Source organism: Lactuca saligna, chromosome 7 (assembly GCF_052625555.1).
Source record: "Lactuca saligna cultivar CGN05327 chromosome 7, ASM5262555v1, whole genome shotgun sequence".
NCBI lineage: Eukaryota > Viridiplantae > Streptophyta > Magnoliopsida > Asterales > Asteraceae > Lactuca > Lactuca saligna.
In genome coordinates this window covers 44,562,335-44,572,274 of record NC_136423.1, presented here as the reverse complement: position 1 = coordinate 44,572,274, position 9,940 = coordinate 44,562,335, and positions in this window count along the sequence as shown.

Genomic DNA, 9,940 nt, shown 5'->3' with positions numbered 1-9,940 from the left:
GGAGACAGTGGGAGGCAAATTGACCTTGAAGAATTTCAAGAGTCAAGTGGTGAAGGAACTTCAAACCCTAGCCCTCAACTTGAGGAGGAAACTCCTGTTGAGCCAATTGACGAGTCTGTACCTCTGAGGCGTTCCACGAGAGTTAGGAATGCACCTGAGCATTACTATGGTTTCCATATTACTGCAAAAGGGGAGACACTTATTTGTGATGAGACACTAGTAGGTCTGGATGAACCTAACAGCTATGCGGAAACCATGGCAGGTCCTGAGTCTGCTAAATGGAAAGAGGCTATGGATATTGAGATACAATCCATGTATGACAATCAAGTTTGGAACTTGGTTGAGAATGTACCAGATCATAAGACTGTAGGGTGCAAATGGATCTTCAAGAAGAAGATCGACATGGATGGTAACGTACAAACTTATAAGGCTTGAATGGTTGCAAAGGGCTTCTCTCAAACTCCTGGAGTGGATTATGATGATACTTTTTATCCAGCAGCCAAGATTAAGTCTATTTGGGTTATGCTACATGAGTCATCCAGAAGGTTATGTTACATGAGTCATCCAGAAGGTTTTCTCCAGTAGCAAATGGATGTCAAAACCGCTTTCCTTAATGGAAAGTTGACTGAAGATGTTTACATGAGTCATCCAGAAGGTTTTGTCAGTAACGAGTACCCTAATAGAGTGTGTAAGCTTGAGAAATCCATTTATGGATTAGAGCAAGCACCTCGCAGATGGAATCTTTGCTTTGATGAGAAAGTCAAGGAATTTGGCTTTTCTAAGAGTGAAGATGAATCTTGTGCGTATGTCAAGGCTAGTGGGAGTATAGTTAGCTTTTTGGTATTGTATGTGGATGATATACTGCTCATAGGAAATGACATCCCAACTATGCAGGAAGTTAAGTCCTGGCTTTGGAAGTGTTTCTCTATGAAGGACCTAGGAGAAGCTACCTATATTCTAGGGATAAGGATTTAGAGAAACCGGAGTAAAAGACTAATTGGACTTAGTCAAAGTACCTACTTGGACAAGGTGTTGAAGAAATTCAGCATGCAGAACTCCAAGAAAGGAGAGTTACCTATCCAGAGTAATGTCAAATTGAGTAAAGCTCAGAGCCCAAGTACTGAGGTTGAGATAGTAGAAATGAGTCAAGTATCTTATGCTTCGGCTGTAGGATCGATCATGTATGCTATGACGTGTACTCGACCTAATGTAGCCTTTGCCTTGAGCATGGTTAGTAGGTATCAGGGAACCCTGGCAAGGCACACTGGACTACGTTAAAGGATATCCTCAAGTACCTACGGAGGACTAAGGACTGGGTCCTTACCCTCGGTGGGAGTGATGACTTGAGAGTTGTAGGGCATTGTGATGCTGGTTTCCAGACTGATAGGGATAATTTCCGCTCTTAGTCGGGCTAGGTCTTCTCCCTAAACGGAGGAGCAATCACTTGGAAGAGTTCCAAGTAGGAGAGAGTGGCTGATTTCCACTTGTGAATCAGAGTATAAAGCAGCGAGCGAAGCAGCAAAGGAGGCTATATGGCTGAAGAACTTCATAGGAGACCTTGGAGTAGTACCAGCTATAAAGGAGCGCATGGAAAATTTCTGTGATAGTGAAAGTGTTCTTGCCTTAGCCAAGGAACCAAGGGATCACGGGAGATCCAGATAAATCAACAAAAAAATATCATTTTATCAGACATCGCATAGAAGAAGGAATCCTCGTGGAAAAGAGGGTATCATCAGATGAGAACCCAGCAGATCCCCTCACGAAGGGACTGAGTAGGGTTAATCATCTCCAGCATGCTCGGAGCATAGGGCTGAAGGATGATATAAGTTTTAGTAGTTAGATAAATTATGAAATTTGTAAAGTGTAATTCACATTTGATGATGAATAAAAGTTGTGTTTATTTATGAGTAAAGTGTTACTATCTCTTGTCAATCATTTACTATAATTTCTTTTGCATGTTTTGACTTCCAGAATAGTATGTTGTGGTTTCACATATTATTCAAACTTTCCACAGTCAGTCATGTGTTGGAAGTAGATATGAAGTAAGACTGTCATGAAGTTGGTTGTAGGTGTTATATAAGACAACACTTCATGAGTACTCATAAGTTCTGAGTATTGGAATCAACCCACAATCACTGGAATCACTTCATGGAATTTTATCTCGAGTAATCGTGAGACGGTAATATCATATAAGTCTTCAAACCTAGAGATATGATTTGTTGCCTATGAATTGATTATGCATTGATTGTACGAAAACGCATTGGTAACTCGATGTTATAAAACATGCTTTTGTGTATAATTCAACTAGTGGTAGAACAAACATATGAGTCGAAGTTTATCTGTTCCTTCTTGGATTAGAAGCTGATATCCGGGCCCCTCGATGATTTTGTTTTGACCTATGTACTAGGCCCGGTCAGAACTAAGTTGATGTCTTCAATTAAGTTCTTTGTCAAACAAATCGGGAATCGGGAAACAAATTGCAGGACAATAAGTAAGACATTGTTCCATGTAATTGTCCGGTAGATATCTTAAACAGAGGATTATATGAGCACTTATATTAAATGGCGTATCAACATCTTCTCAGTTCCGAGTGACCTTGAAAGAGCTACGATTGCCTATCGGATCCTGAAGTATTACAGTGATAGTTATTAGACTTATCCAAGTGGGAGACTGTTGGATAAGGTGTCTAAGTCCATAAATATTTCTGGTAAATACTTGACCCGACCCGGCATGGTCCATTTGGGTTGCATGGCATCATGCAATTGAATCAACTAAATGATAGAAATAACACTTATGGTTATTAATATATTATAAGTTCTAATATATTAATAATATTATTTAATTAGTTTTGATCAAGAATTATTTAAGTGATCAAAAGATAACTAATTAGATATATGGGTAGATTAAGTAAATCTTCCATATCTTATATAGTGGGCTAAGAGGCTCCATGGATTGTCAAGTTGGGTTCCACCCATAGGATGCTTCATGGAGTTAACCCATGGATCAAGAAATGAAGAGTCATGGAACATTAGGGTTTACCTAATGCAACACACTATATAAGCAATGTAACTCTCCCCAAAATCGGTGACACTAAGAACTAAGAGGGCTTGGCCGATTTTGCATGTTTTAGAGTATTCTCTCATGTTTATTCTTTGCATTTGGTGTTGTGTGAAGCATTTGAGGCATCACACTTGAGGTGCTAGGCTCACAAGGTTTCAAGGAACACTTTCAACATCAAGGTATGTAGTTCTATCTTTTATACAAAGAAAATTGTACCCTATGTATGCTAGATAGGTTCATAACCTTGGAAAACAACTTTGCATGATTATTAGACAAACATAGATCCAAGGTTATTAGGGTTGCATGTACACTTAGGAAGTGTTAAAATGCTCAAAACCCATCAACCACATGGTAGGCAACGATGTCACAGATATATAAGTCAGCCAGTTTCTCGGCCGACAAACTCTCCCGTATCGCTAAAAAGTGGGTGCTCTTGCTCAATCGATCTATGATGACCAAAATAGCATCGAAGCGCCTCGCTGTCCCTAGAAGCTTGGTGATGAAGTCCATCGTGATCTTTTCCCACTTCCACATGGGAATCTCCAAGGGCTGTAGTTGACCATGCAGCCTCTGTTGCTTGGCCTTGACCATCCGGCAGGTCAATCACCTCTCAACGTACCATGCCATATCCCCCTTCATACCTTGCTACCAATAACTTAAACGAAAATCTTAATACATCTTGGTGGCCCCCGGGTGAATAGAGAAACAAGACTTATGAGCCTCCTCCAAAACAATCTGTCTGACCCCTCCAGACATCAGAACCCAAGCCCGACAGTAATGGGTCAGTAGTCCCTGGTTATCCTGCACAAACCGGGTGTTCTCACCCCAAATCTTCTCAAGCTTCCAATTCTCCTGACGCATACCCTCAGCTTGAGCTTCTCTAATTAAACTCACAATTGGAGAATCCATCGATATCCTCATACATGTTATTGGAGTTAAAGGCCTAACTGCCTTGCGACTCAGAGCATCCGCAACCACATTCTCTTTACCTGGGTGGTAAAGGATCTCTAATCGTAGTCCTTGAATACATCCAGCCACCTGCGCTGCCTCATGTTCAAGTTTGGCTGATCCATGATATGTCTTAGGCTCTTGTGATCTGTGTATATGGTACAAAGGACCACATTGAGGTAATGCCTCCAAATATTGAGGGCGAATACCACCGCCCCCAGCTCCAGATCATGAGTAGGGTATCTCGTCTCATGCAGTTTCAACTGTTGTGATGCATAAGCTATCACCCATCCTCTCTGCATGAGGACCGCTCCCAGTCCCGTGGTGGATGCATCACAGAACACTACAAAATCCTCGACTCCCTCTGGAAGATTCAATACTGGAGCCTTGCATAAACGCTGTCGGAGGGTCTCAAATGCCCTCTACTGCTCGGGGCCCCACCGGAAATCCACCCCCTTCCTCGTCAGATGAGTGAGGGGTACTGCAACCTTGGAGAAATCATGTACAAATCTCCATTAGTACCCTGCCAATCCCAGAAAGCTCCTGATATCTGAGGGGTACTTTGGAACCTCCCACTACATAACCACCTCGATTTTGGCCGGATCGACCAAAATCCCCTGCTGGTTAACGAGGTTTCCAAGGAACTGAACCTCTCGTAACCAAAACTCGCACTTTGAGAACTTGGCATAAAGCCGTTCCTGCCTCAAAACTCCCAATAACTCCTAACGGTGCTCCTCATGTTGCTCTCGGGTCTTGGAGTATACCAAGATGTCGCCTATGAATACGATAACCGAGCGATCGAGCATCAGTCCACAGACCTGATTCATCAGGTTCATAAATACTGCTGGTGTGTTGGTGACCCCAAACGACATCACCACGAACTCGTAATGTCCATAACGAGTCCAAAATGCGGTCTTCTTCACGTCCTCCTCCCTAACCCATACTTGATGGTACCCAGACCTTAGGTCTATCTTAGGGAACCAAGATGCTCCCTGTAACTGATCAAAGAGATCATCTATCCTCAAGAGTGGGTAATGGTTCTTCTTCATCAGCTTACTCAACTCCCGGTAGTCAATGCACATCGGGTGTGAACCATCCTTTTTCCTGACAAAGAGAATCGACGCTCCCCACAGAGCACAGCTCGGATAGATGAACTGCTTGCCTAGCAGTTCCTGCAGCTGTGATGACAACTCCTACATCACTGGTGGTGCCCAACGGTATGTCGCCTTGGCGATTGGAGCCGCACCTGACACTAGGTCGATCCTAAAACCGACCTACCTCTCCGGAGGCATTTCGGGTAACTCCTCCAGGAATACATCAGCAAACTCCCTGACCACTGGAACCTCTGATACTAAAATCTGATCTCTGACCCACGTATCCACCACATACGCTAGATAACTTGTGCACCCATGCTGAATGTACTCCCGAGCCCCGATAGTTGAACAAAACCCGGATCCTAGCCTGGTACCCTCGAAATAGACAATCACTTCTCCCTCGCTTGGGGTTTGAAGCACCACTCGCTGACCCTCTCAGTCGATAATGGCACCGAAGCGACTAAGCCAATCCATACCCGCAATCACACATACATCCCCCATGGGGATCAGAATCAAGTCTATCGGGAAAGACACCCTGAAGATCTCCAACTCACATCCCTGGTAGACCGAAGAAGTAGAAACCCTGTGTTCATTGGTGATAGAGACTTACAACGGACACTCTAGCTCTCCTACTGGCACACTGAACTCCCTACTAAACATCTAAGATACAAACGACCGACTCGCCCACGAGTCAAATAAAACAAATGCATGCAAAGAGTTCACTAAAACGTACCTAATCATAGGTATAAATAGATAAGCATAAAACATATATAATCATTAAGATAAGGGATAGAAACATACCAACAACCACATCTGGTGCTGCCCTGGCCTCCTCTGCTGTAAGCTGGAAAGCATGTCCCTGAGCCCTCGTGGGCTTCGCTCTACCCTACCTCCCATCAGTAATCCTCAGTGTAGATGGTGCAGGAGCCTGCGCTGGCTTGGCAGCGAGCTGTGGACAATTGGTCTTAACGTGACCAACTTGATGGCAATGATAACATACCATCATATCAGGGGCAGGGGTGGACTAGCAACAATCCTTCACATAATGCCCCTCCTTGCCACATTTGTGGCACCCGCTACCCGATCGCACACTCCCGAATGAACCTTCCCGTACTTCCCACAAGTGCGGCCCTGCTACCCTCTAGAGATAGTATCAACAGTCTTAAACCACTTGGATGTCGGCTGAGACTGTGTCGGGGCCTGCCTCTGTTCTAGAAGCTGCAACTCAATCTCAAGCTCCCGCCGCCTGGAGGCCTCCTGTAACTCTAGTAAAGTATCACATCGTTGCGTGGCAACAAATTGACGGATGTTAGTCTTGAGCATGCTCAGATAATGTGTCATCCGAGCCTACTCAGAAGCAAACTCCGACAGAACATCACCCTCTCCGTGAACATTCGAGTGATCTTCGTCATCGACTCAGTACCCTGTCTCAGATCCAAGAGCTCCTGAGCCAAACGTTCCCGCTCCCTCGTGGAATATAGCGAGCATGGAACATATCCCTGAACTGCTCCCAAGTAATTGCAGCTCTCTGATCATCAGTATAAAACGCAGTCATCAACTTCCATTAGTCCTCTACCCCAGACCTCAGCAGGTTCAGGGCACATTTGACCTTCTGGTCAGTAGGACATGAACATGTGAAGAAAAACCCCTCCACATCAGATATCCACCTCATGGCCTTGATGGGATCCTGAGTCCTATCAAAAATAGGGGCTTCGTGTTATCGGAGTGCCGATATGGAACGCCCTACCAGCTCCTCCTCATGCCGCCGTTACAGCCATTGTGGCTGCTGCGACAACCGCCTCAGTGAGGGCTGCTTAGCGATCGTCGAAATACTCCACCATGGCAATCTTCATAGACCTGAACATCTTCGGTAACTAAGCCCGGAACAATGCACCCACCTCATCATGCGAGATCTCCTAGATCCTGGAGTCCATCTCGGTTGGCCCTATTTGGAAGATAGTCTCGGGCACTGGGGGTGCCTCCTATCTTTCGTCTCCTGATCCTGACCTAGATCTAGTCACAAATCATCGAGTAACCACCATGCTGAAAAATATATCAGGAAGATATCAAATATTCCATATAATAATCCGGGAACCAACCCCCAACAAAACTCTAGGGGTTGTGACTTCCTTGCTACGCGTATGGGTCCTATGCTTTTAGTAGTACGGGCCCATACTACCTTCCACACCTACCCATCTTTGTCTCAAGTATCACCACAACACCCTAGCAATATACATATACATGGTGGTTGCTCAATCCTCACTCGTAGAAGAAGGCTAACTATCTCATAACTGAACTACCGGCCTCATACAACCCACCCATCCATGAAACTTCCACTAACCCTGCAACACTACTGTATGTTAGTCATACATAACGCTGGACCATATAGACTTTCGAATACCTGATCCTACCATAAGCCCTTCATCAAACAAGAACTGGAAATAAGGCTAAAACAAACATTCTTAGGCTATAAGAACTTAATTATGTACGGTCGTGATGCATACACTAAGCAACTACAGTAAAGATGTTAATTTCATATGAGGAAAATCCTACACTATCAAGCATCATACAATTAGGAAATTCTATCATGCAATTCCTGAATATCGCTAGCCTAGTACTAGCATGTTGTTCTAACGTATCACATAATCAAATAACTGCATGGTATTTTGGGGTCTACTTACTGGCTTCGACTGATCGTACACTTGCATCCTCCATTTGTTATTTTTGAAAACCATTTAAAAAAATTTTGAAAACATTTTTTTGAAAATGTTTTCCTTAGTCAATCACTGCCGCGTTATTACAATTTGTTTTCAAAATAGTGTTAACTTTAAAGTATCCCCATAATCAAATCATGAAAATACAAGGAGGTGAAGGATCACGTCTTCGCCTTCCCGCAATCTTCAGAAGTACCTGAAATAATAATCGATAAATGTAAGCTCGAAAGATTAGTGAGTTACCCCCAAAATACCAACGCCATACAATCAAAACCATATCCTATAACCAACATAGAATGCATAATGAGCCTCCAGCCTGACTTGACCGCCTCAAAGGCCTTCAACCTATTTGGACCGCTCTCCGATCCTTTGATACGTCTGGACCGCCTCGCAGGGCCTATAGCCTATCCGAACCGCTCGTCGAGCCTTCAGACTGACTGAACCCCCTTGTAGGGCCTTCAGCCTATCTGGACCGCCCTAGGTACCTTGGCCTTCAGGACAAAGCAGGACCACATCAATCCAACCCCCAATCACATACCATCTGCACACAAATCATATTCTAGCATATATCAACGTCGAATTGACATAATAGATCACTAATCATAGCACCATCCTACCACTAGCACACAGACCTATCCGGTCACTAACATAACATCGTCATATATTCTAGGGTACCGAACTAACCAGGCCACTAAGCATATCACCATCCTAACTACCAGGGTGAACATTAGTAAGCATATCATGCAATAACCCGAATTTAGGGTTTCTGGACTTACAAGGGGCTGTAAGGGGAAGTTAAGGGGAAAATAATCATTCAAATAGGGTGAAAAACCCTGGAAATTAGGGTTGCATCCTCGAGCTCCAACTCGTCGAGTCGTGTCCTCCAACTCATCGAGTTGATCAATTAAACACGTGGCCAAAAATGTTCCTACTCGACGAGTCAGGGCATCCAACTTGTCGAGTAGACCTGAAATATGACAATAAAGTTGTAAAGTCCATACCTAAGAGTCGGGGCGTTACACATTTGAAAAATACAATAATCGAATATTATAGCATATGTAATCGATCCTATCTCTGAAGCATATGGGACTCGACTCATTATTACAAGGATCCATTATCTGTTCAATTCCTTGCTATTATATTTCCATATATAGAATACCCAATGTCGAAACATTTTAACATGGCACGCCTTTTACTAAGTTCTAGTATTCAATCTAAACCTTTAGATTCAAAGTATGAGTGACCTCTCCCTTATGTCCACTATAGCGTAACAGTTCCAAACTTCTGCAACTTTCAAATTAGATACATTGTTCCCTATCGATAGTTTTGTCAACATGCAATACCAGGCATAACAATTATGCTCTTACTAGCTTTGAGAGGTACTCAGAAATCAACTTAACTTCTAGAAATCAATACCTTTTGACTTTCTAATGTAAGTACAAATTCCTATTTCATGATGCTTCGTCAAACCTCTAATTAGGCTTCTTAAGCTTATGCACTTTATCCGGATAGTGTATGTGTTCAATCTCTTTAAACACGTGATAAACATATCTCCTAAAAGTTTATGCGATTCCTTGCTATTCCTCACAATTCTAAATATGAAGAGGGATGTCGTACTCATATTGTGAATTTGAGAATTCAATTAACACAACCAATAGCCATGTTGATCTTTATTATATCCTTAAAATCTATCAACGAAAGTGTTTCCTCATAATGATTTTCATGAACTAGAGCGAAACCTTTTGTCACCTAGATTCGAAGGCGCATATGTTCCCATCCGTGTATAACTTTATTTTTCAACCTACAGTCATAAGACAAGGTTTAGGACAAACCAAATCACATTAGTTCTCTTTCAAGGACTGAACTTCACTTAATCTAAATTTATTGCCCTATGGCAGCTTAAAAGCCCACTTGTGCTTCCATGTTCTTAGCAACTCACCCATATTGATCAATGTACTTTCATTGACCAACATGCTTAGCCTTTTGCAGTTAAATGAAAAACATAGAACTCATAGGGTTTTCAAACTCAATTGGAAGTGCGCAAAAATTAGAATGTGTCAAAAAAACACAATAAGTTATCAACCTGCTAGTGATAACTAAAAGGATCATTGTCGGCTGACTCTT